Genomic DNA, 27,960 nt, shown 5'->3' on the forward strand with positions numbered 1-27,960 from the left:
AGTGATTCGCCTAAGCTAGACAGCTGAGTCCCCTGGGACAAATAAGTCACCGGAGTCCTGCTTGTCAATTTCTTGTTTCATCTCTAGTGGAAACCAGAAATGTACTCAGTAGGGCATTCTTCTTGAAAAGATGCTGTGCTGAGAATCTGAGAGCTCTTTGTCTTCATCCTCTTCCTTGCAGAAGAAGCCCTGCTTTTCTGGAATGTCTCTTCCCATGTAGAGCTTTGCTCTGGTCACTGTGCTAGCTAAAAAGAGAACAGAGATGCTAACCAGTCCTCTTGGTCCCAATTATATCCCATGATGCCTTTGGAGATGCACAGAGTAGTAGCTGCATCCAGTAGCTGACCATGAATGCCCTGAAGGTGGGCAGTAAAAGGGTAGTGGTTGTGTTGGGAACACCTTTTCTTTTATGGATACTCAGAGATTCGGGCTGATTTTCTACCTAATACCCTTGTGAAGAATAGCTTAGGTCTACCAGGTTTCTATGAGACTTAGACTTGCTTTGGGTCCTGGTTTGATGTGATATCCTGAAATTATTGAAAACCTGGTTACGGCAAACTCTTTCTCTGAACATTAGGTATCTTAAGGCTTACTGTGTGGTGCTGGCTACTCTTGTCTATACTATTCTGGGATTAAATTATAATTATAACCCCCATCACAAATCACATTTCAACTTCATTTGTGTACTTTTAACTCTTCAATAAATCCCAACAAAGGGTTACACATACAGATTGATTGCTGCAAAACGGTGTGGTTAAATCTGAGGGTCCTTTGAGATGTGCAATATTTGCATATACAGGACATTTGAAACTGGGGGGGGGGCATGGGAGGAGCTGTCCGGATTTTTCCTGTGCATATACCTGTCTCATCTCCCCGTTGATTTCTGAGAAATAACAGAATAAAAGGCTGGTGACTTTGTGTTTTTAAATTAAAAACAATTATCACCATCTGAATAATTGTGCTGGTTGATTCATCAGGCTAGCTTATTCTGTCATTAAGAATTAATCTGTGCAACTTCTATGAAATATTAAAACTAAAACTCCCTGATTTCTAAGAAAAGTGATTCTTAGCCTGATTGGAAATGGTAATTTATCTGTAATCAAAAGGCATAAGTTGTTTCTCATGTCAGTGGCCACGTTTTGCCTTTGGCAAATGAGAAGCAGGGAGATTTAATTTATTAATGTATTTGTTTGAGACAGTGGCTCACCATGTAGCTTGACTGATCTGGAACTAAGGCGGTCCTCAAACTCACATAGATCTGTCTGCTTCTGCCTCTCGGGTGCAGAGATTAAAGATGTAAGGAGTCATTGTTTTATCTTTACTTAAAACTATGTGTGTATATATGTATGTATGTATGTATGTATGTATGTATGTATGTGTTGAACTTTTTCCAATTGAGGTGACAATACTCTCCACCAGAACTATAGACTTTCTAACAAAAATGTCAGAGCCAGGCATAGGAAATGTCCTTTTGAGCTGTTGGTGGGGGAGTTCAAGAGAACCCCAAAACAATATAGTCTATTGCTTTTAGAGCCTTGCAAACAAAGAAGGTAAGGTCCAAATGCTAAAGACACCACACATTTTGGCCACAGGACTTCAAGGAATCAATCTGGATCTAACTGCCTGAGGACTAGTTCTCAGAATCAGAGGGGATCATGGGAGAACACCTGTTAGCAGGCCCACCCAGCTGTAATACCTTTGACTCGCAATGACTAGCTCAGCCAGCTCTTCTGAAAGGGGCAATGATGTCACTTATATCCTGGGGCAGCCAGTAGCCACCCAAGGAGATGTAAGGCCAGCTCAACCAGTAGGTATCCATTCATGTATGGCACTATAAAATTAGCCAACTTCCAGTGTCTGGTGAGGCCATGGAACCTAGCGGAGAACCCAGCACTGACAGTTTTCTAAGCCACTGTAATCTCCAACTGCACTCTAAACATTTATCCTATGAGTAATTCAGAAGAATACTGCTCTAGCTTCTCATCAAAGAAGTTTCCTTTTAAGAAGGAAGGGGACTGTTACAGAAAGCCCCAACTGGTAAAATTACAGAGATTAAGTGACTGTGGGGTGCATACCCCCAATGAATGTATTTCCAACACAACCTCTACCCTTAAGGCTCAAGGAACATTAGAGAAGAGAAAGCATGAAGACCAGGGCCAAGGCATCAGCTGCTCGACAGCCTCAAACACAAGTACATAAACTTGGGATGTGTAGGGAGGAAGGGATAGATCTGAGAGGGGCTGTAAAGAATTCCCAAAGAGTTAATAACCTATTGTACTATTTAAAGCGGGGGGTGGGGGGGTGCAGGCCACCACAGCAAACGGATTTGACCTGTTAAATACTCAGCACAACTGACTGTTCCATAGAATGGCTTTTACAGGCCTAGTCCGAGGCTCGTGCCCCTGAATACAGAATGCATTGCCATTTCTTTGAGGTCAGAGTAAAAATTGTCGTTTTGTTGGACTCTAGCATCCAAACACCGAGAAGGAGTCGCCCCCAGAGACCATCTCACACACCACAGCCAATGCAAAAGCAATGAGGATTTTATTAATTCTGTCATGACAGGGTCCCCCAGCATTCGGGAAGCCGAGGGACCTCAAATAGCGGGTACAGTCTACTTTTAAAGGGGCCACAGAAGCAAGGGGGGTTGTTCTTTGACTATTCTGATTGGCTTATTTGAAAGGGCTATTACCAATAATTGACTGGAGAGCTGTTGCCAGATCAGATGAGGTAAGAGGTCATTTTGACCCCGTTTCCTAGGGGATCGAACCAAAGCATACGTATATGGGTAATTGTTCAGGAACTGAGTACGTGCGAGTGTAGCTGTTAGGTCCTTGGTTCCCAGGGGAGGAGGGGAAACACTATGGCACAGAGGCTGAGAGGATTCAGAATTGTCAAAAATGGCTTCAGGATTGTCTTCAAGTCTTACAGTTTCCTTCCTAAATATGAGCTGCTGTGGAGAAGAGGGAAGCGGGGACAGAGAACCACATGACTAGTCCACATGCCTGCCGGGCTGATCTCTCTCTATGCAGAACATTAAGTTTACTCAATTAACAAGCTATAGCAACTTGGCGTTTCTTTGAACACAGTTTAGCTCAGAATTCCCGTGTGCTTTTCTTGAAGTTCCGTCCTCTAATCTCCTTGTGTGTATCTTGGCAGAGTTCCCTGACTGTGTGTCATTCTCTGAGTTACTTGGGACCCCGCCGAAGCAGGACAACTCCTGCACGGTCTTGGGTGGCAGAGGGGAGGGGCAGGCAACAGGGTCAGGCCAAAATGATCCACTCTTGGGCTGTGACTCCTGACCGTTTTTTTAGAACTGCAAACACCAGTTCCCTTCTCTCTTCAGAGTGCTGTGTGGCACTTTTAAAATTAAAGTGTATCAACACTGTTTGTTTTCAGAATTTGGGGCAGTGTAAAACGGGTTGGAATTCATTGTCCCAGAGTTTCGGAGCAGGTAACTGCAGGTATGTTAATTGAATTTTTACCTGTGTACTTGGCACCAGGCAAAACATAGCCTTGTTTCCACAGCCCTATGGAGTAGGTCTTCCTACAAGCACTCCAGGTGAAAGAAGAGTGTCTGTGGCCAAGGGCTCACGGGAAGTAATGATGGTGGGGTTTGGATGTGAGCACAGGAAGAAGGAATGCAGTCTTACTGTAGTTAGGGAGAAAGGTTCCTCGGGTATGTGGGCCAGGAGAAAGAGCATGCTCATGGTGGCCCGTGAATGTTCTTTGGAGGTCGCCAGGCAGCAGGTCGTCAGGATAGGTTTCTCTAATGCCCTTAGGGTCCCTGAGACCAAATGTATCTACTAAAACTAGTGCTTTGGAACCGTGTAGAAGGCGTAGGACTCCCCCAGAAAGTGTTCGTATTGTAGCCGTCCTGGATGCAGGGATGCAGACAAATGACTGATCCTCTGAAGTCTCCTGTGTAGACCACCATGTGACACCTAGGCTGTCTGAAACCATGTCACAAATCTGGAACCTTCCTAGTAGGGCTTCCTGTTGGAGTTCATGATATTTGAAACAATCCCTCCTTTTTTGTTTCTTTTGTTTTTGTTTTTTGAGACAGGGTTTCTCTGTGTAGCTCCGGCTGTCCTGGAACTCACTCTGTAGACCAGGCTGCCCTTGAACTCACAGAGATCCACCTGCCTCTACTTCCCTGATTTCTGGGCTTAAAGGTGTGCACTGTCAGTCTTAATAGTCAAGGCCACTGGCCACAGGGTTAGATTCCCCAGCTGGCTGCCCTGCAGGTTATTCTCCTAGTGTGGAGCATCACAAATGTGATGTTTTTCTGTTGGCTTAGCAGCTGCACATGAATCTAATAATACATGTTTTAATTATCATCTACAGCCTCATGGTCCTCCAGTCAGTGCCCCGCCAGCCACTCGGGCAGGGGCTGGAGGGCCTTCCTCTCCTGAGGCTGTGGTTCTGCGAAATGTAGGTTTAAACTATGTCTCTGCTGTTCTATTTATCAACAAAGACCTGGAAGTCAGATGTGGGGGTGAAAACCTGCTACGTCAAAGAGCTGACCTTGCTTTTTGGCTGGAGACACAGCAAGAGAGATATCTCTTTGGTTGTCCCCAAACCAATTGAAGCGCCAAACTTTAGTCCCGCTCTTTCCTTCCATTTCAACTTCTCTGTCCAAATTCCTGGATTCTCTATGACTAATTCCAGTCAGCTAGTAGCTGGCTCCGTCCCATGGTCAACTTTATTAGCAGCCTTGGAGTGTCACAGCGCCACCAAAAATATCCTGCAACCCAAATGCAACACAAACATCACGGAACTGTTCAATGCACCTAAGCAGGTATTTCCTGTCTACCCTGAGCACAGGTGCAGGGCCAAGGATATAGAAAAACTGCACTTCGGTTCTCCCCGTGGCCTGGCACCTAAGCTGTTGTTTTTTGTTTTTTGTTTTTTTCCCTCTCAGTGTTGGGCTTATTTCTGATGACTTTTTAGCTGTGGAAAAGGTGATGCTCTGTGGTACTTTCGTTTTTGAACCCGGTTCTTTATTTTGTGATTGATGGCAATTCTTCCTCAGGAGTTGGTCACGGCAGATTGTGCTGCGGCACGGTCAGCTGCACCGTGCTCACCTTGTGCTGTTGCTGTCTTGAGCGTTTGTTTTTTCCTGCCCTACCGATCCTGTCACTTTCCTGTTAATGCCTTCGAGGTCTACCACTGTTTCTAGGATGAAGTCCAAAAGTGACAACGTGATGCCGGCCAGCCCGCCCTGTTTGGTTAGTGTATTCGCTTTCTTTTGTTTAGCGGGTACTTACATATTTCTGGATGTGTTCCAGGCCCTGTTCTAAGCATTTCATATCTGCGAACACCTTTGGACAGTGTAGTATTAATCTTCTAATCTTCAAGGATTGTTGGAGCGGTCTCAATGTTTGTGTGACCTCTAGTTCAAATATTAAAACGTAATCACCAGGGTGAGGTATCAGGAAGTTGGATGTTTGTGATGTGGTTTGTTCTTGAGGGGGTGGATGCTCTCATTATTGACATTAGTGCCTTGGACATGACATGCTAGTGGATTCACTAGCCCTTTTTATCACTCGAGGACACAGTCAGAAGGCAATACACAGAGGCCAGAAAGAGCTATCATCAAAGATGGAGTATGTCTTCATCTGGAATTTCTAGCTGCTCAGAATGGTGAAAATACATTTTTGTTGTTTATGAGCCATTCAGTCAAAGGCATTTTGTTATAACAACCCTAACAGACTAGGCTGCTTATGTTTCTCATTCCCTTACATAGATATGACCACGGTAGTCCATGTTAACTATCTTGCCCATGACCAGGTAACTAGCAGAAGGGGGTATCTGGGCTCAAGCCCGTGTGTTTGCAGAACGATGGTTCTTTCAGGGCCTTAAGAACCCCTTGTTCACCTCAGCCACTACACAAACACCTGATCAGAACCCCAGGCACTGCTGATGGCCTTCGCCACACCCGGCATCCAATGGTCTTTTAGCTCTCAGTGTGAAGAGCAATTTTCCCCAGCCCCTCCCCCAGCTGACCACATTACTCACTCCACAAGCACCTTGTATTTTCTCCTTATTGCACATAACACATTGGTGATTAAGTCATTCGTTGAATAATGTAGGCGTTTTTCACTTCCATTAGAGCTTTACCCGACTCGAGGGTAGAGAGCCTGTCTGCTGGCATCTTCTGTTGTGTACTCAACAGGTTGCAGGTGCTAAATTACCAATATACTGCATTTAAGCCATTGAAGCTGCCGAACTGGAGCAGCCACCCAGGGAGACTGTGGAGTTCTGGGAGGGATGAATGTGCCTGGGAGGCAGAAGGTTTGCTGCTAGCTCCCTGCCTGGCTAAGCAATGTCGGAGAGACTGCTGAACCTCTTCATTTGTAAAGGAGGGCCCAAGCAACTCATATCTAAACCAAAAGATATTTGTTAGGGCCGAACGAGAAGACATGTGCTCAAGAGTTCACTCTGTTTTATGGGTCGTTATTCTTTTCACATTTATGAAAATGTATTTTTTTTACTCTTGTTTTCTTGCTGAAGCATTTGACATAAAAGTTACATAAAAACTAAATAAAGATGCCTCTGGATCCAGTTAATAATAGTTGAGAGATACCTGGGATGAAGGAATCTTTTGAACTGTACTTTCAGCATGCAGTGAGAAAGATCTAGATTATGGGCAGTGCTCTGGTTTATGTGACTTGGAGCCTGCAGCAGACAAATTATAAGGGAAGGCAATTGGTGGTGGTTGTAGGATGTGTATGTGTGTGTGTGTATGTGCGCATGCGTGTATGCAACATGTGTGCATGCATGTGCATGCATGTGTGTGTGTCTGTGTGTGTGCATGTGTATGTGTGATATGAAAGTGGTATATTTGATATCCTTGATAGTAAGATATCAAACATATAAATAAATAGATTAAAACTAATTCGTGTAGGGAAGGATTAGATGAAAAAAAAGAAAAAAGGAAAGGAATGTGATTGCTCCTAGGTATGATGGAGGAAAAGGTTTATTAGGGATATGAGGGAAAACAGCTAGAAGCAGTGACATATGGGAGAGTCCAGAGTGGACATGACCCTGAGCTGGGACATGTGAGGAGAGTGGGGAACCAAGGGGAGCAGCCAGGAGGCAAAAAGGTGCAAAGAGAGCAAGAAACCAAAATGGTTGCATTCTGTAGGGAAGGGGAGTCCAGCCCTTGGGTTGGAGAGTTCAGGTAGGGTTCAGAGCAGACCAGCTAGAAGGAGCCTGTAACAGGTAGGGACTAAGGATACAGAGAGAACCTGGAGGCCACATCGTAAATGGGCACCACAGCCATTTGTCCCAGGTTTGAAACCCAATAAGGATTACCATTAACGGTTAAGACCTTGGTCTCCTGACTGTATCTTTGAGAAGAGGGAAGTTCCATGAGGTGAGGATTGTGGAGAGGCATCTAAGGCACCTGGCAGTGTTTTGTTTCCTACGTGACACAAGAGTTTTGTCACATAGTAGTTAATTCTAGTACATGTTTGTGTACTTGTCTGCACCTCTGCTTTGTTTTTCAATGAGATGATTTTAAAATAAGCTGAAACAATGTGAGGATATACCCGGGTCAATTTATAAATAATAACAGTATAGAAGCATGGCTGAAAAACAAAAGATGGTTTCAGTAAATATCTATTGATGACAGCCTTAGCCAGGAGGGGACACATTTCTCTGGAAAGCCCCAGATTCTGCACAGTTTAGGCTTAGTGGCTGTCCATCTGTCCTGGGGACTCTGCTCTGCCACATAGGCTACAGCAGCCAGAGACAACAATCAACAAAGGCAGGCAGGACTATATTCCAAGCTCCAAGCTTAGAAACAGGCTGAGGAGTGGCTTTGGCCTCAGGATGGGCTTTTCTAACCCCCAACAAATCTTTAAATAGGGTGCTGGTTGGGAGTCTTCTTGTTCCAGGTGGTTTACACCAACCAAACCTCTATCTAAAAGCTTCCTTTTAAGGAGGTAATAAAGGCGGTTATTTACTCTAGGACTGCTTTTCTCAAAATGTCTTAAAAATGTTATGCTCAAATCCGCAAAGTCCCCCTAAAGCCAACAAGGAGACCAAGTCCCGTATGTAAAAGCAAAGAACCTTTATTTTATGCAAGTTTGCAAACTGGGTCTCTCCATATGTCCAACATTTTGGAATAACCGGAGAGCCTCGAGCTCAGTTAGAGTTGGGTTTTTATAGTTAGTAAAGGTGGGGGTGAGGTTTCTTAGGTTCAGGACCCCTGATTGGCTGACATTTGTCTAGGGGTATCCTGGTAAGTGTGTGCTGGCAGGTGATCCTATCTACAGTGGTTGGAACGTTAGGCATTTCCTTTGGATGGTCTATTCTTGGGTGGTGAGCGGGTAATCTCAGCTTGTGGTTCTTCCTGCAACCAGGTATTGCTTCAGAGTAAACTACTGAGACTCAGGCCTCTATTAAATGTATCAATGGCTGAATCCTACTCTGGCAGGTGATAATGGTTGGAAGTAAAGAACTTCCGAAAAACCAAAAAAAAAAAAAAAAAGAACTTCCTTTAGGTGATCTGTTCATATTTTGCTGGCTCCTACAAAAATATGTAGGAATTGCCTTCAGAGATTGAAGTGGCAGGAAGACTCTGTGTCTTTCTAAGCTGAACTTGGGTTCTGGAAATACCTGCAATGATCCTACAGAGGCAAGGCTAATGAAGAAGGTGGATGCTCAAGTTGGGAGATGGCTGTTAGGGAAAAGCTCACTATGAACCAGACCTCTTACCAGGTCATGTCTGTTGAAAGGAGCTGTGGGCTTGCTTTTCATCCTGCTCAGCTCCCGCCACTGGCTAGCTTTACCTGAAATGACAACACACAAATTGTATTCTTTTAAACACTGCTTGGCCCATTATATCTAGCCTCTTCTTGGCTAACTCTCGCACCTGGACTAGCCCATTTCTAATAAAGTGTGTAGCACCGAGGTGCGCTTACCGGGAAGATTCTAACCTACGTCCATCCTGGGCCGGAGCTTGATTGTGTGCATCTCAGAGAGCAGAGCTATCGCATCTGCCCGGGAGAGGGGAGCATGGCATCTCTGAGCTCACTTCCTCTTCCTCCGAGCATTCTGTTCTGTTTACTCCACCCACCTATGTTCTAAGTAATAAAATGGGCCAAGGCGCTTTATTTTTTAACCAATGACCTTCCTCCATCAACTGTCCACTCCCTTCTGTGAGTGGATGCTCAGATTGTTTACATACTTTTCATGCTAATTCCAATAGTCAATCTGACTTTAGTGATAGGTTTCACTCAAAGCAATGCCTTTGATATTAGAGAAACACACTCAGTGCCATCTACATGCTAGTGATAAGACCACATCTTTTGGTTGTTACTGTTTTATTTTGAGAGCTCTTAGGGCTTCCTACTGGAGACTTGTGACTTCTTTTCTGTTGTCAACTCAGTGTTTATCACTTCAAGATAGGGTGGAGCTGATTCCCCTTCTGATAAAAATGCATGCTTTTACCTCTGATAACTCTTATCTCGAGTGATGCAAATGATGCAATCTACAAAAATTTGACCCATTTTCTCCTACTTGGAAACTACTTTTTTTTTTTTTAACCATTACCTGCCTACTCAACTCAAATTCTCATATTCAACCTTTGGTTTGAATGCCCGAACCTCTTGCTTTTTTTTCTTCTTCTATTTTATGATAGTTCTGAGGGCAGAAGGCAAGTTAGATTAATATCATGTACACCTTGCCTGTCTTTGAACCTGCAAAAAAATTCACTTTATCTTGATGTTCCTTCGTCACCATGTCAACTTAAGAAAATAATTTATACTGGTTTAACTTTCTGCTTTACTTAATTTCATGCCATATCTGCCACTGATCGCTCATTGGAAAATGCTGGCCCATGCAAGGGTGTTATCAAGCAGTTGTGTGTTACTTTGAGAGAGATGAAGCAAGTTGTTACATGTCCTTCCATAGTTTCCTCAACTTTGCTCTCATAAAGACTCTGAGAGCAATAATTCCCATCAACAGAGTGGATTATATACACTGACTACATCATGAAGTTTGGAGGAACCTTGACACAGTATTTAGGGAAATCCCCAGAGATTGGAAGGAAGAGTTAAAGCTTTGAGAACTGGTCATGTGGTGCATAGAAATCGATTAGACCTGTCTTTTGTTCCCTCTTTTTTGTGGAATAATCTTTTTGTACACTGTGAATATGTGTTTCTCTCATTGGTTTAATAAAGAGCTAGACAGGAAGAGGTTAGGTGGAACTTATGGACAGGAAGAGAGTTCAGGGATGAAGAAGGGTGGAGTCACTAAGAGATGAAGGAAGAAGCCAGACAGATTTAGAACAAGTCAGAAACACAAAATGAAGCAGAAGTAATAAAGCCACAAGGCTGAAAGTAAATGAATAGAAATGGGTTAATTTAAGTTACAAGAGCTAGTTAGAAATAAGCCTAAGCTATAGGCTGAGCTTTGATAATTAATAAGAAGTTTCTGTATGGTTATTTAGGAGCTGGCTGGTATGACAGAAAAGTTCACCTATACCTCCCTACCTGTTTTTTTCTTGTTTCCTTTTCTAAAAAATGTTTCATATATTTTGATCATGTTTTCGTCTTCATTAACTCCTTCTAGATCCTCTCCATTTCCCTACCCACCCTACTTCATGATCTCTCACTATTCCCTTCCTTCATTTCTCTCTCCAAAGCAACAAATTTCCAAAAATGGAAATCAAATAAGCAAAACTCAGTAAGACAAAAAAAAAAAACGAAACAAAAAACCCAAATAAAACAAAACAACCCCCCTCCAAAAATAAATAAATAAATAAATAAATAAATAAATGGAAATCACAGAGTTCATCTTGTGTTGACCAACTAACTCCTAGGTATGGGCTCTTGGTCAGGAGTGAGAACCTGTGTCTACTTCCCCTTCCCAGGGCTAGAATTTTGTCTGGTTCGAGCCTGTGTGGGTCTGTGCACACTATCGCAGTCTCAGTGAGTTCATACGTGTTTCAGTCCTCTTTTATCTGGATAACATCTACTGTTGCTGGCTTTTACAATTTTTTCCGTCTTCTATTCTTCATAGATCCTTGAACCTTGAGGGGAGATGTTTCATAAAGACAACCCTTTTAGGGCAGAGTTCTCCAAGGTCTCTCAGACACATTGTCCAGTTACGAGTCCATGTGGAAATTCCCATCTATTGCAAGGAGAAGCTTCTTTGATGGGGACTGAAGGATGTACAACAACGTCAGGTATGATTTTCATCTTAGGGAGTGCTCCTTTCTGAACTGGACTTGTCCTTGCTTTTTTAGTAGAATGAAAGAAATGTCACCAGGAGTGGAAAGTGTTACCTCCTTCTGCTAGTCATCTTATTTTCCTTCAGTTACCTTCTGGAGGGCAGAAGGTATTTGAACTACTGCCCCTGTCTTTTTTAGCCCATAGTCAAAACACTGCCAGGAAGGTGAATTAGCATCCAAACCGAATCACTAGGTCACCAGAAACGTGGGTGAGTGAGTCTGGCTTAGCTCAGTAGAACCAGCCAGCTAAACCATTGACTTGTAATCAGTAGTTAAGGTGTTTCTTACAGCAACCAATGTAATTCTAAAAATCTGTCAGAGGATGAACACTATCTATCTATCTATCTATCTATCTATCTATCTATCTATCTATCTATCTATCTATGTATGTATATATATATATATATATATATATATATATATATATATATATATACATAAGCACAATTGAAGAAATGACTATGGATCACAAGCTGAAAAGTTAGAGCTGTCGGTGGATGGAGGATCCCATTGGAGAGAATGTTGGTCTTTGGTCCATGTTCTGACCCGTGGGATCTGAGTCATGAAGCTATCACCTCTCATTAGTTAGTCTCTCCTTGCCTCTTGACAAATACTGTTTTTTGTCACTGTTTGTTGGTGTTAAGGTGTCTTTTCATACCTTTAAACACTATCCTAACACTCTTCGGTTTCCTCTTCCCCATGCTTCTCCAGGGCCTTTGGTGTCAGTAAGCCTGGCCTGTGGGTGGAGCAAAGAACCATGGTGAAGCAGCGTGAGATCTTGCCCAGCTCCTGTCACCACTAAACACCACCATACACCATGCAAGGGCTTTCATTGCAGCAACGGCAGACATTTCAAAGTTTCCTCAAGTCAACCTAAACCCCTGTTTGTGAAATTATAAATTTTATATATTACCTAATATATAAGAAATTTGTGAAGATGAAAAGAAACAGGCATTTGGAAATGATTGTTGGTAACTGATGTTAATAACTAAGAAAAACTTGTGCAAAAATAAATATGGCTTGAATCCTGAACTGTGACTGTCTTCCCAATGGTCTGTGTTAGTGTTAGGCCTCAAGTCATCACCTTCCACTAGACTTCGTCCTTCCTTCTAATCATTCTGAGAATTCCATCACAATAATTCCATCACTTGTCCTTCAGTACAGATCCCACAGACCCTAGTTCTCTGGGACAGAAAGAACAGATGCAAGGCTTTCTTTGGGTAGACCAGGACAGTAGCCCAAGCAACTGACTACTGAGTCCTGGGGACCAGGCATCATTTCTTCCTCCACAGCACATCGGCATCACAAGTCCCATCCTTCTGGAATGTGCACAATGACAAGCATTCCCTTCCAGATCTTTCCCTTCTGCAAGGACCGCCTTTTTATTTCTTTACAGCTGTGGAATTGGGACAAGGAAGAAGGAAGCAAAGAGAAGATCCATGTTTCCTCTCCAGAGATCCCGGGAAAGCTGCAATTTGAAAGACACTATGAGAAAGAAAATATAGATCATTTCCTGCTAAGTGGGCAAAAAAAAAACCCCGCGTATATAAGATTATTTATTCATGGGCACAAAGAAGCCATCTAAATATTTTAAACACAAATTAAAAATTTAAAAATGCATGAAAGGAGATTACAGTGTTTAAACTAACTTAACTCATATGTAGTCACAGGTATGAACCTGCTTTTGAGAACAAATGGGGCCATTATCTTTCTATAACTTTGCCCTTCCTGATCAAATTGTAAGTACCAAGGCAGTTTTGTGGATAGGCATTGCCTCCTACTTTGCCTCTCTATTAATTTCCATGTAACTTTGCTTTTGATTGCCCAGTGGACGAGTTTTGAAAATCTCAGTACAGTTAGGATAATGCTAGGAGCCTGTGGTACCCCAACTGATGTCACTGAGGAGAGCTTCAAGATGCTAATGATTCCAAATTTGTCATCTGCCAACTTTGCTATCATACCTGGCAGGGCCTTGGTAGGTACCTCTTTGGGGATAAAAAATAAAAATGAAAAGTCTGTATCTTAAATGGGGGGAAGAGGCAAATTAATGTTACCCTACCCACCTCTGCCCAGTCATGGAGATTGAATTGCCTTGTAACTAAGATGCCAAGGATCTAGCGCTGAGCCATACTCAGCCCACATTAGTACTTCCTGGGTATAAACGACATATGGTAATGGAAGGATGGAAGGAGATGGGTCCTCAGAGTTAAGTTGCTAGTGTTTGAATCCTGGCTCTTTTACTTCCTCACCTTCAGGTCTTGGAGAGAATGAAAATGGCGTCATGATAAAATGATCATATTCTTCCATACCTGCAGGCATTGGAAATTAAGTCAGATGTGTATGGCATATGGAAAGCATTCCAAATGTTCTTTCCCTTCTAAGGACAGGTCCACGGGGAGTGAGGCTGGATATGCATGCTGTCCTGTTCTTTTTTTCAGTGGGGCACAACTTGGAGCCACCTTGACCACTCGATGACCATGGTAGAAGCTCTGGTTGTATTCCAACCAATCTGGTGGGGGAATTATAGAGCCAGCCACCCACCGGAGGCTCAGAAAATAGACTTGCAGAGGCCTTAAGTCTGCCTGCGGGACACTAGTGCATATCACAAACAGATCCTTATTCTTCAAACGCGGAGATAAGGCCAAATGGTCAAATTGCCAAAACCGGTCTAAAAACCTGGAACATAATAATAGTGCAATTTGCATAGTTACTTTTTTCCTTCTTCAACCGGTAATTCTCCAAAGGTTTATGCCTTTCCCCCTTTTAAAGGCTTGATTTCTTCCCCTCCTCTCTTAGGATTCAATGTCTCTCTAAGTGTGAGAATATTCTGTTCCTTTGGCTTTTCTCCAGTCTTCAGAAAGAGAACTCAGTCAACACTGGCAATCTCTTGCTTGCCTGCCAGCTACCTCTGGGAGGCAGCGACTCCGGGACCAGGTGCTTTCATTTCCCAATTGTTTCCATTGTCTTTCTCTACCGTACTGTGTGTGACCACACACATAGCACATACATACACACGTGTACACACACAGGGACACACACACACACCACACACACACACGCACCTGCTGTTTTTCTGCCACTGTATTGACCTGATAGTATTCTGAAGAATAAAGCACTGTTCCCACCCTCAAGCAGCTGGTGCAACGGATGAGATATGTATTTTACAAGGCTGCCAATTTCAGCACGATGCAAGCGCGGGATGCTTTGGGAGTCATAGAAGAAGCATCCAAGTCAGGCAGAGCTTTGGTAGAGAAGCTGCCCGAGGGAGGAACACTCGATTTGAATCTTCAAGGACCAGGGAGTGTTATTCAAGAAACAAAGGAAGCAGCCTGAACAGACAAATGTAAGAGTTTGAACACTTTTTTAAAAAATCATTTATCTCTAAGGACTACTCTTTGATTAGAAGCATAGCATGACTTTAAGAGTGGATAGGTGAGACATGGGGGATATCCAGCAGTCCCCTCAAAAAATGCCGTCTAAGCCTCTTATGCCGTAGACTCTACCTTCAATAGGCTTTGTGATAATGGGGAAGGGTTGCTGAATAGGAAGTGATATAAGCAGTTGTTAGCAGACAACCCTAATTATGTCAATGATGGTCAGATTGAAACAGAAAAAAACATGAATGTGTTATGAAGAGATATTCCTTTGACAGAGTTGAAGACCTATAGGTATAACTCAAATCTGGAAAGATATCTGTGTAACAGTCATTTTCTCCTTAGAAATACATCATTACAGTTATAACAAGACGTTCAGTGTCTACCAAGAAGCTGAAGAAAGCAAACCTCCAATATTTATAATAATAATTTATTTATTTGCTCATCTACTTCATAAGTACTCAACAGGGAGTTAGTGTTTTAGGCCCTGTTACAGAGCCTTTAAGTTTTTTGTTTGTTTTGTTTTTTTACAAAGAACGTATATATTTGTAGTATTCATCAGCTAAATGCTTTAAACTCATGGTCCATTTTCTGATGTTGTGCTCACCTGCGATGCTCATTCTTGAATCTAGCATGTGGGTTTAGTCTGGTCTGGACTCGGAACAAATGACTCGCTGGATGAGCAGGCCATTGGAGACTGCCCTGCTCTGGACCAGGAGAGAGAGCATAGCCCACCCAGCATCAACACCACATCATCTGTTATCATTTCCTTCTCAGAAGCACTTAAATGGCCTTTTCTCTTTCTGTTAACCCTTGATGGGGATGGCTGGAAAAAACGGCAACCAGGCTCCAGAATATCTTTGGTCATTGTTGCTTCTAATTATTATAAGACTGAAGAGAGGTCATCATGGCACCTCAGGATCTGCACAAGTGTTCCTGAGGACTGGTCTGGCAAAGTGCTAACTAGGCACAGAGGCTTTTGGAGAGCTGACTTCTTTGGAGGAGGAACTAAACTGAAACTTGTTCCTTGTAGAAAGAGAAGGAACGTGATTTTTTTAAAATTACATATGTTTCCCTCTTCCTCTTCTTCTCCGACTCTAGCTATGTTTTAATGTCTGAGCAGCCTATCCCAGAGAATAAAACAGAAAGCACAAGACCCTCATTTCTCTTTTATTACAAATTAACACTGCAACTTTGCAAGCATACGGCAATTGGGCACTAGTAATGGAAGGTAACTTCCTGCTTGGAAGTAAAATGGAAGAATATGAGGCAAACTGCTCAGAAACTCGGTGTCTTGGAGGCTAAAGAAACCAGTTTAGGTAGACAGGAAGCACCATCCAAGGGGGACACTGTCAGGTCCAAGAGAATCTTGGGACAAATGGCTACCTAAGGTGCCTATTAGCATACCAAAGAGCCTGCTGGTCTCTCAGCATTGCAAGTACCTGTTAAAGAGTCCAGGCTGGCACCTGGGCTCCTCTCAGCATTCCTCACCTCTTCCCTACACTAAACTTCTCCAGCTCATAGACTTCCCCTCCCCAGCGGTCTCATTCCTATACAACCCTGCCATTTTGGTCATGGACCCTCTTGGTTGTCTTGGTCCTTTCTCTTCTTCTCACCCCCTTTATTGGTCTCTTTTTGCCCACACTCCCTTTTCTTCCTCTCTGATTTTCTGCTTTTTCTCTCCTTCATGGCCTGGTTCCTTTTGCTGGTCATGTTCAGCCTACAGCTTTCTCTCTGTGCTATGGATTTTTACTGATACCCCTGACTTTGCTCTCTCTCATATATATTTCTAGTAAAAACCTTCTCCTCACCAGACCTTGGAGTGATCATGTCCTCCCTTCATACTGACGCCATGAAGAACAGGGGACAGGAGAAAATGAGAAGCATCAGGGGTGTTGATAACTAGAAGAATTTGACACGGAAGAGAAACACAGATAATGAGCTATGCACGTGCAGTTCTGAGAAAAGGCTGAACTCCCGTTGGTTAGGGTACTGGAGCTGGAAGTCCCTTATGAGACCACAGAGCATCGAGCAGATTTCATCACCTCCATTACTGGTCCAAAAGGAACCTTGACATGTTCTATGGCAACAAAAATGGTTCATAGAGAACTGCATTGTCTCCCAGTACACTGAAAAAGCTAGAAGTGCATGGTTAATCTTCAGTAAATGCCAACTATTTTTCTTATTACCTCTCTTCCCCCACAGGCACAAGGATGTAGGAAGAATCACAGAGACTCATTAATCCACTCACCGTCTGTCTGTGGGGCATTGTCAACAAGCTGCCTTTGCACCCTTCCTATCTGGATGTTTCCATGGCTTTGAGGTTAGGAGGTTCAGGGACTCCTTGACTCATTGGCCATTTTCAATGTTTTGTCCCCTGTGAGGTAAGGAGTCTAATTTTGAAAGAAGAAACAGAAATTGGAGATGACTTTTTTAGCTCCAGAGATAGTTAAGAAGACTGAGTGTGTCAAATATGGTTCATGCAAGGAAATAACAGGAGGCAAAGAACACAGTGCAATACTGCGCAGTGAATAGAGCAGAGGGCGGGAGGACCCGCCAATCTAATTAAGAACACTTTAGACAGAAATTTGAGGGTGGAGGAGGAAGCTCTATAAACTCGATATTACAGAAGACCGTCATACAACACAGAATAAATGCGGGCAGGACAGGAGCCCAGTAATTTCCTGAGGGAAAATAATAGGGGAGCTGATTGAGGACTATATTTATGATCTCAGAGTATCCACAATTACTTTCTGTATAAGTAATACATAAAACCGACCTGGAGTTTTGACACAGGGAATGAAGTCCAGTGACATAGAAAATATGGGAACTTGGTGGACTAGAATTTCTAACACCATGAACGAGTGTCTTATTCAAAAGATGCATTCAGATGAGGTGATAACTGTGAGAGGCGTGCCCCACAGCCTTGCCTGTTCATTGGCATCCACATGATGGAAGAGGAGGGCACAGTGCAGGACATCCCTGACCATAGGGAACCAGAATGACCTGGGCTGGACTGGATGGGGTGGGGGGGTCAGGTGAAAAATACAGATGCTGATGGCAAGGCGGAAACAAAGTCTACAATTCACAGTGTCACGGACAAACTGCAGCAAGCATCTGACTGGCCTCTCTTTGTGCTAAAGCTGACCCTTTGATACACTGTTCAGGGACAATATCATCTACTGGAAGCATAAACTGCAGGGCAGTAGACTTGATGATGTTGAACTCTTGGAAAAGGTTTTGAGAAACTTCCATAAAATTCAATAAAAGTGTAAGTACCCAATAAACTGAGCCAGACGTTAGATGCCCATACAAAGATGAGTAAGAAAGACATGGGCCTTACCTCCAGTAGAAGACAGAGATGTTAAGGAACTGATGTTGTAACCGATTATGTATGTTGCAACTATGAGCCATCACACACCAAAAGCATAAGGTCCTGACAGACAGGCTAGGGTGACTGACTGTGGTTGTGGGTGCTGCTCAGCAAAAGCTTCCTGAGGAAATGACGCTCGTGCTGCTATCGAAGGAATCTGTTTGGCCCTGAGCTGGGACAATGTAGCAACAAGGCTGGTCTAGGTGAAGGGTAGGGACTAAGGAAGAGCGTGGGAGATAAGAGTCCAGCGTGAGTTCCCAAACTTGCATTGTTCTAAATTGATATCTGAAACAGGAGGTTACAAGACCATGGTAGCCTCCGAGTTTGTCTGTGGGCGCATTCTGTGAGCCTGTCCTCTGGAGGAAAGACACTACACGTGGAAAAGGGATAAGGCCAGAATTGTTCTGAGTAGTTCCTGGCTGAGCTCTGTCTCATATGTGCAGGTCACAGGGATGTCTGTGAGCGAGAGCCCTGTCCGTATTTACAGATGCCAGTGTCGGAATGGTCTGCCCGAGAGAAAACTGCTCTATCTGAATTCAGGTTAAAGGGTCCGTGGAGCTATGTGAGTGTCTCTTAGGATAATCTAGTCAGAAAGGTGTGCTTACATTTGGAAATTTATGCAGCATGCAATGATCTCCACTTTCAAAGCATGGCTCTGTGTGTTTAGGAGCCAGGAACATAGACAAGAACTTCACCTAACAGAAAACTGGATTCTTAATGGGCCGAATGCTGACTTGTCCATCATGTTTCACTTACTGTGTTTTTAACTTAAGACCCTCATGAGTCCTGGACTCAGTGCCATAGCTACAATAAGGCTTTACCTGCCCTACTTTGCTGGGCCCCAGGGCCAGCCTCCCATTGTCACCTCTGCTTGCATCTCTCTGCTTTGGTGTATATCTACTGACCCCTTCTAGATGTGTAACTTAACTCGTCATCTCCTACCAGGCTCTTGGATTGGGATAGACTGATTTTCCCTTCTAGGAATAGCCACTGGGTATCATTCATCCTCTTTTTAGTCCCAGTTTCATTAATAGTTCCTATCCAGTCTGCTCTTGGCTTTCCCATCATGCTTCTTTGTCAAAATAACCTTGCTGGAAGAAAACATTTATAGGTATCTGGTGGTACAGGCAATCCCATAGGAAGCTTTGGACATTCCAGAAAACTGATAAATCTGTATGTTTGAGAGCTTGGGGGCTATGGGTCTTCCAAGGAGTAACTGCATCACACAGAAGTAAGAGGACTGGCCTTTCAGGCAAGAAGAGCCCCAAACTAAGCTCTAATACAGCCTGTCTTCTCAACAGAGAAAACGGTAAGGCATTACTATCACAAGGGTCAGAATACCAAGACTTGTGCTGCATCCAGTCTTCCTGCCATCCTGGAATCCCTCGACCCAGCTTACCTCCTGAGGATAAGTACACCTTCCACCTTCCTTGCCCCAACAAGATAGGATGTAAAAAGTAAGGTGAGGTGGGATCAAATCAGACATTTTAAAAAATGTAAACAAATCTATTGAGTAACCATTAAGTGGGATTCCATTCTGATCCACTCTAGAGGTTTTCATTATTGATTTAGACAGTCAATTCTTGACAGAAAAGCTGTGTAGTGAGGGAGTTATTTGAGAAGGAGGGCACTAAAGTAGCTTAAGCCACACCCTGCTTTACAAGGACAGTCATGAAGGTGTCTTCTCTTTGTGGTTCCAGCCTGGGAAGCATTTGTGGAGGAGGTCCTCTGCTTGGAGCCTCCTGATCACAGAGCAACAAAGCTGCCTATGCTTTGATTAGATCATATGCAATATTTGTCTTTGAAGTCTTTATGTAGTTCTTTGGCAAATATTTTTTTTATTTGAGCTTTTAAATTGAACGGAATGAAGAAAAGGATGTGTGTTAAAATGTCATTTACAACTGAGGATTCTATAACACAGGTAGGCCTTTGAGACCCAGCATAAAACATTGGCACTTAGAACATTCCAGACTGGTGTTGCTCAGTGTCAGCACCACTCAAGTGAAAGGAGATATTTCAGAAAGCATGGGGGATAGGATCATTGGTCTTTGAGCTTGTGTGTGCCTCATGATGGAATGCCTCACACCTTGGGAGGTCCAAGAGAGTACAGAGTTTCAGCAGCATCTCTGGCACATGTGGTTCTGACACAAGAATGGCTCCATCAGCTCTGAGAGGAGCTTCAGGCTTCCATCCAGAAAAACGTGTGCACTTCAGGTTGCTGCCATAATTATCCGCCAGCCAGGCCACTGACTGGGGTCCACAGGTGAACTGTGTGTGTGATGTACTAGTTGAATAAAATAGGACTTTTGTTGCTGAGATAGCTGAGAAATTGATGAGAACTTGTTGATGGGCATCTTACAGTTGTGTGTTAAATCAATTTCAGCTGGTCAAATGGTCACAAGACAGAGCTCAAACCTCCAAATGCTTACTTTCCAGTAACTGTTTTAAGGATCCAGATCTAGTTCCTAGTGACCCTGATCAGGGAGATGCCTCTGGTGTAGGTGGTGAGATGGTGTCTTGTGAGTTTGTGTTTGCTGAAGTCCTAATCATTAGGACACTGCTTGGGAATGGGCCTTATGGAGATAGTCTCTGAGGATTGGATGATACTTAGATGAAACCCCTCATGTGGACTGTAGTCTGAGATGACCGGTTTTCTACAAGAAGGGAAAACTTGGCACCCAGTCACATGGGGAGAGTGCTGTGTGAGGATGGAGGTGAGGTCTGAAGTGGTGTGCCTACAAAAAACATTCAGGGTTGCCCACTGCCAGCAAAGCTGTGTTGGCAGCATGGAGCAGATCATCCTCTAGAGCAGTGATTCTCAATCTGTGGGTTGTGACTCCTTTGGGGGCAAACGTCTATGGGCAATATTTACATTACAATTCATAACAGCAGCAAAATTACAGTTATGAAGCAGCCACAAAAATAATTTTATGGTTGGGAGTCACCACACATGAGGAACTGTGTAGGAGGAGGGACGGCTTGTTCATCCCGGCCACCCAGAACAGAAATGATCATACAGAAACTGTATTAATTAAGTTACTGCTTGGCCCATTAGCTCTAGCTTCTTATTGGCTAACTCTTACATTAATTTAACCCATATCTATTTATCTGTGTATCGCCACGTGGCAGTGGCTTACCAGAAAAGCATGTTTATCTCTGGCGGCAGATCCATGGCGTCTCTCTGATTCTGCTTTCTTCCTCCCAGAATTCAGTTCTGTCTTCTCCACCTACCTATGTTCTGCCCTATAAGCAGGCCCAAAGCAGTTTCTTTATTAACCAATGAAAGCAAAACAAAAACAGAAAAACCTACTATGCCAGAACTGTATTTATGAGTTTAAGCATTAAGAATGTTGAGAACTACTGCTCTAAGATCCTTAGAAGGTCAATGCCTTGATTTCAACCCTCTGGCCTCCAGAACTGTAATGAATTTCTGGCACTTTAAGCCATCTAGACTATAGTCATTTGTTCCAGTAGCTCTGGAAAACTGACTCAGATAAGGAGTAGGGATCCAATGTCAGATATTCCATATATAAACCTATATTTTGATTTATGAGTTGTGTGGGACAAGTTATATATCTCCTGAGCCTTGATTTCTTCATCTGTTTGATGGGATATAATTAAACCCACTTGTTGATAATGCTATAAAGACTAAATGAAGCAATGGTTTAAAAGAGGCAAGATTATGATACATTAACTGTCAATATTTCCTTGTCTTTGCATCTTAACTCAGAGGCTGCTTCTCAGGGCCTCTGTATGGATAGAGTTCATACATTATAACATGTCACAAAACACCAGGATGCTATCTGCAGTGGTCACTTAATAATACTAATAGGGAGACATTGCTTTTGCTCTATTAAGGGTCCAGATAAACTGAGGTTGAGCCTCTTCTTTTCTGAAGCTCTCCACACTACCTTTCATAGACATTTTCTCCCTTTTTTTCTTTCTTTTTTTGTGTCTAACTGTGTGTGTGTGTGTGTGTGTGTGTGTGTGTGTGTGTGTTAGTATATAAAGCTGCTGAGGGAAACAGAAATGTTAGGTTCCCTGGGGCTGGAGTTACAGGTGTTAGTGAGCTGTGTGATGTGAGTACTGAGAACTGAACTCAGATCCCCTGCAAGAGCAGTGTGCGCTGTTAACCACTGAGCAATCTCTCCATCCCCTGGGCATTTCTTGCTAGTCCTCAGGGGGACATTGTAATGAGGAGACTAAGACTCGGTGTGGGCTAGAATTAACTCTGGTTGTCACTGCCTGCTTTCTTGTCCCTGGAGAGGTTATATCACCATTTGAGCTTTAAATTCCTCCCTGTAAACTAGAAATCGGCATTGGGCATAGTCAGACACACTAAACGCTGTGCCTTCCACAGCACTCTGTATAGCAGAGGGACTGAAGATGCTTGGTTCTTCCCTCCCAAGTTTGGTGCTTCTCCCCTTAAACTCTGTCAAAAGAATAATCGGCTTTATTATCAGGGAAAAGCTAGCTACCTGAAGTATCTATTTTAAGAAGAGTTATATCCAATAATGCCCCTGATTTATAAACACACACATCCTCTACCAAGTACACAAAACAATCACTCTCTGTAAACGCGACACCAAGGCCTGGTTTTGACCCTGATCAGCTATTTCAACTAACAGCGAAAAGTGTGGCCTTGGAAGCCTGCGACACGAGGAGTGTGGGGGTTGCTGGGTTTGCAGGCACATTTTGTAAAGTACATGATGTGACCAAAGGGACCCCCGTGTAGCAGCTGCCACGGGAGGGGTCAAGTTCAAAGGCTTGGCTTCAATATTAGTTGACAAACATTTAAAATCTGTTGGCTCAACACGGAGAACGGAGGAGGGAAAGCTGGCCTGTGCGCTCTGGAGAGGGAGGGCAGGACTTCAGAGAGTGATGGATGAGGTGTGTTTGGTGAGAACTGTACAAATTGTTTCCTTTTCACAAGATGGAAACCTGAAAACATCTGTTTGGGGCTCTCTAATTATGTTTTGGCTTTCTGCACTTAGCTGCAGCTTTGATGACTCTAGCTTTCTTTAAAACCTTGTGAAGAAAAATAGTATTAGAATGTAATACAAATCGACTATGTATTTTCTCTTTCAGGAGCACCACACAGGTACTGGACTCATTCCCAATGTCTTACAAGGCTCTGACTCTGTCCTAGGCAGCTGCTAGGCACCGGCGTTGTTAGCTATTTTCAGTGCTCATTTTTAAATGTGCTTCTATCTCATCCCGTTGCCACTCTCTTTGTTCTAGCACTGGATGCATCTGAGGCACAGCTTCAGCAGAGGCCAGTTTTGTTCTTGCGGAGCTTGCCTTCTATGAATAATGAAAAGAAAGACTGGCTTTCAGCTTTTACAAGGGTTCCAGTAGCAATAACACAACAATAGTTGCATCTGTGATGATATCTAACACTAACTATTTATTGTGTGTTATTTCATAAGTGTTTGCTGCATGCCTTTTCCTGGGGGAATGGGAACAGACATGTCTCGTCACCCCAGACAATGTAGTGAAGGACATGATTCCATCCATGGGCATCTTAATAAGCTGATGAGTTTGCTGGGGTTCTGTACAGGAACTGGCAAGGAGTTACCAATGGTCACTGCACTACCAAATCCTACCCCAGCAAGGGGGGTGACATCATGTAAGCCTCATCAGTAGAGTAATGCGTTCTGTTAACTTTCTGCCTCCTCTGTACTCTACCATCCTATCTTCCCTTCTCCTTTAACCAATTTACATGAAAAGTCAGAGGCTAGCATAGAGGATACTAAGTACCTGTCTTGTTCAACAGTCCAGTTCCTTTTGGCTGGACACCTCAGGTACATATCTTATTTCCTGCAGCAGGGCCAGTACCACAGCTGCTATGGGTTCAGATCAGTCTAGTACAGGGGCTGCCATGTATCCCCTAGATCTTCAGTTGTGTTCGGTGTCCTTCACCTGCATGACAAAGTTCATATTTGGTAGGTCACGGCCCAGAAATTTCTGTTCAGTTATGTCCAAGGGTCAGGCCCGTAAGATGTGATACTATAATTTACTACTCACTCAAACTTGATGAAAGGTGAACTAATATTATGTTCATTATTTAGATGAGAAAACAGAAGTCAAGTAGCTTGCTTGCTGATCTGTAACAGGAAATAGTAGCAGTAAGATCCATGCCCTATAAGGATGTCTTTGTCCTGCATATAGGGACTCAGTTCTCAAGAGCCCCCAACTACAGCTTTGTATACCTAAAGCAACATCATTGGCTTTTATTGGTGGGTTTCATAAAATGTTTCTGTACCATAAATGTTCTTGGTAAACTCAAAAGAGGATTTGGTTGTCAAAAGGTTAATGAAGGCTTTGTCTTCATAGACATATTTATTTGTAGTGGGAAATCCCTCTGCCTATGGGTATACAGTGTTCTAATTATCATCATATGTAGCACAGGAAGCTTAAAACAATATGGGAGACACCCTGTCTACTCATGAAAACATTTTTACTGACAGTTATGGTTTTTTTTAAATGCTGAGACATATTATAAAGAAAATCTCAATTTAAATTATCCCTCTGCACAATCTCTATTGATTTTGAATTTCAATATTAAGTACTTATATATTGTATTTTTAAAAAATACTGAAAAGAATGAAGTGAAAGATAAAATACCCATTTCTACTCTCATCTAAAACTGAGGGAGTAGCCGGGCAATGGTGGCACACGCCTTTAATCCCAGCACTCGGGAGGCAGAGGCAGGCGGATCTCTGTGAGTTCGAGACCAGCCTGGTCTACAGAGCTAGTTCCAGGACAGGCTCCAAAGCCACAGAGAAACCCTGTCTCAAAAAAGCAAAAAAAAAAAAAAAAAAAAAAAAAAAAGAAAAAAAGAAAAAAAAAAGAAAGAAAAAAGAAAAAAAAACTGAGGGAGTTTCTTGAACACTTGAGGAAGCCTATGGGGATGAAGTGTCTTTTGAAGGGATTCTCTCTGGTTGTTTTTGAGACAGGGTTCCTTCATATAGCTCAAAGTAGTCTGTACCATGAATTCTAATTGATCTTAATAGTAAAAACCCAGAGTCAGCTATCAGGGATGAAAGCTGAAAGATCAGAGAAGCAGAGCAGCCAGCTACTAGTTCTTACCTCTACCTCAGGCTGAAAGGGTGATCATGACTCTATGAATGCTCAGACTATATGCTCTGAGCTCCTGTCTCCTCCCGCCTTATATTCCTCTCTCCACCCAGCCACATCACTCCTGTCTCCACCTCGCTAGTGCTGGGATTAAATGCATGGAATCCCAAGTGCTGGAATCACCTTAGTGTGAGCTGTTTCTCTTTTATAATGATTCAGTCTTGTGTAGCCCAGGGTGGCCTTGAACTCACAGAGATCTGTTTGTCTCTGATTAAAGGTGTGTGCCTACCACTGTCTGGCTAACTGGTATCTTCAGGCAAGTTTTTTTAATTTATTTATTTATTAAAGATTTCTGTTCAGGCAAGTTTTATTTGTTACAACACAAACAAAGTATCACCACACTAGTCTCAAACACACGATCCTCCTTACCTCAGCTTCCTGAGTGCTAGAATTACAGGCTTGGAAGGAACATCAGCCCTTCCAAGACATGAGGATGGGATTACAGGCATGGACCCTCTTGCTGGACTTTTCACTAAGCTCCCTTGCTAGCCCTGAATAGATTCTCCCTGTGTGTGAAATCCTCTTCAGACAGTCTGAGTCACAGGCATCATAAAGATGCTCTTCAGCATAAACTGAAGCTATAACTCACACATTCATCTGTGTGCTGCTGTAATTTAGATCCTCAGATGTACTAAGGGCTTGCTCTCAGTTTGGTACTCTTGGGAAACGATTGAACCTATTGGAGATGGGGCCTAGTGGGAGGTCTCAGATCATTGGTTTTGTGCTCCGAAGGGCACAGAGGGATCTCTGGTCTTCTCTTTTTCTTCGGAGCTACGAGGTGAGTTGTTATCAGGCAAACAATTCTGCTATGAGGTACTACCTCACCAGGCTCAAAGACATGGGGCCAAGGAGTCACGGAGGGGAACCTCTGCTACTGTGAGTCCAAAGGACCCCTTTCTGTTTATAACTTGTCATCTCTGTTATTGGGGATGGAAAGCTGACTCCTACGTCTTTCCTATATCATAGGTCAGAAACCCAGCACACTGTAGGATCTCAGCTATTTTCCCTCCCAGTTACATGGCTGACTAGCAGTCACTGCTGTCACCCGGCCCTGCAGCAGATGAACACACATGCCAATTCCCATTCAAAAGGTGAAGTGCAGCTTCTACTGAGTTCCTATTGCTTCTGCAGCATTGCAAGGACCGTAGCAATTTATTCTACTGGTGCCATGTGAGGTGCACACGGGATGAGAGTTGCCAAGGAAACAGTCTGATCGTTGTTTGGGCTCCTAGTTTCCTTCAGGGGACTTGAGACCTTTGGTCATTTGTTATCCTCCACAGAGCAGATAGGGCTTAGCTATTTGCATTTAAGCTAAACACAGTGCATCCATTTGTACCGACTTCCTTTATTTCTTCATTTTATCCATCCTTACAACTCTAAGGGAAGATTTATACCAAAACGCGAGACAGATTCTTTCTTATACTTTGTCTTCTGCCCTCTCCCCTTTCTCTATCCTTCCCTCCCTACTCTTCCAGCTCTGGGAATCATTCCTACATCTCAGGGTCTTGCCCTCACCATTTTCTTTGCTCCATCAGGTGAACTTGCTGGCTCACACCCATAGTGCTTGTGTGCATGTATCCACCTAGGAACAGCTTGCTTGTTTGCTTCCAGTGAAGTCCCACACAGCATGAGCAAATCCTTTGTGGAGATATCTGGGGTCCAGTAAGTCCGCACTCTACTACAGGCCTTTGCCAGGGCTTCTTTCATCAACACACCACTGCTAGGCGTGAAATGGGCTATTTAGGATTTTAAGAGCCAAATGTAAATGTGTTTAATGAGCCTCGAGGGTGCTGTGGCATGGCCAGGCAGAGAAAAGGCTTTTAGCAGCAGATGCGGAGAAAAGTGTTGGATTTCAGTCTCCAGGTCCCCTGAAAAGTCAAAGACAGAGAGAATGGAGATCCTGGCCCCTAGTGGGGTGGTAGGAAGGGCTCAAAACCTAAATCCCAATGAACAACTGGGGTCTCTTGACGGTTTTCTGTGAGGTAAAGGAATTCAACAAACAGGGAGGGACACATGGCGTGAGACAATTTGTCACGGTGGTGTGCAAAGTCTGGATCCTGTTGGGCCAACCCTAAAAAAGTTCAAGGAAGCTTGTGAGAGAGAGAGAAAAAAAATAAAACTTTGCAGTGTTTTTTTTTTTTTTGTGAAGTTTGTAAAAGTAATCCCAGTCTTCAAAACCTGCCTGTACCCTCCTCTCAGCTCCGTGGAAACATGCTGTCTCTTCGCTAGTAAATACAAAGGCTAGTTTGGGCATCTCAGAGCATTAGAAATCTGTTGAATGTCTCAAATTCACTCTGCCATAGCTTGGGGCTGGAGTCTGGGAGACTTCCTGCTTCTGAGAACTGTTTTTATGCCTTCACCAGGTTGGGCAACTCTTCCCTTGCGTGTTAAAAGTGGCGTGCTTCTGAATAGAACAGCGCTGACACTTGATCCTGGCAGAAAAAGAAATGAAAAATAACTCTTCTTTTTTTTTTTAAAATGGCTTTAGGCAAGTCAGTAACTCTTAAAGATCCATATGGTTTGCTTTCTGTAACAGCTGAGCGTCCAGCATGAGCATCAGCACCCCGGAGAGGAGGTGGCTGGGTCAACCTAGTGTTTCCTGAGGAATACTCATGCTCCTCTCTGTGGATTTCAGAGCCCAGCGCTGACTGTGCTGTTCAGACTCAACCTTCCCCCTGCATTGCCAGAAGCCCCCACCCCTGTTTTTATCCTCTGTGTACCTGAGTGGCCTCCATGGCTATGACCTCTGCAGAGACAGGCATGTGGGCTTTCCTTTTCTGAACGATCACTGAAAGCAGGTTTTGAACATAAAAGCTCCTACATAGATG

This window comes from Microtus pennsylvanicus, chromosome 9 (assembly GCF_037038515.1).
Source record: "Microtus pennsylvanicus isolate mMicPen1 chromosome 9, mMicPen1.hap1, whole genome shotgun sequence".
Taxonomy (NCBI): domain Eukaryota; kingdom Metazoa; phylum Chordata; class Mammalia; order Rodentia; family Cricetidae; genus Microtus; species Microtus pennsylvanicus.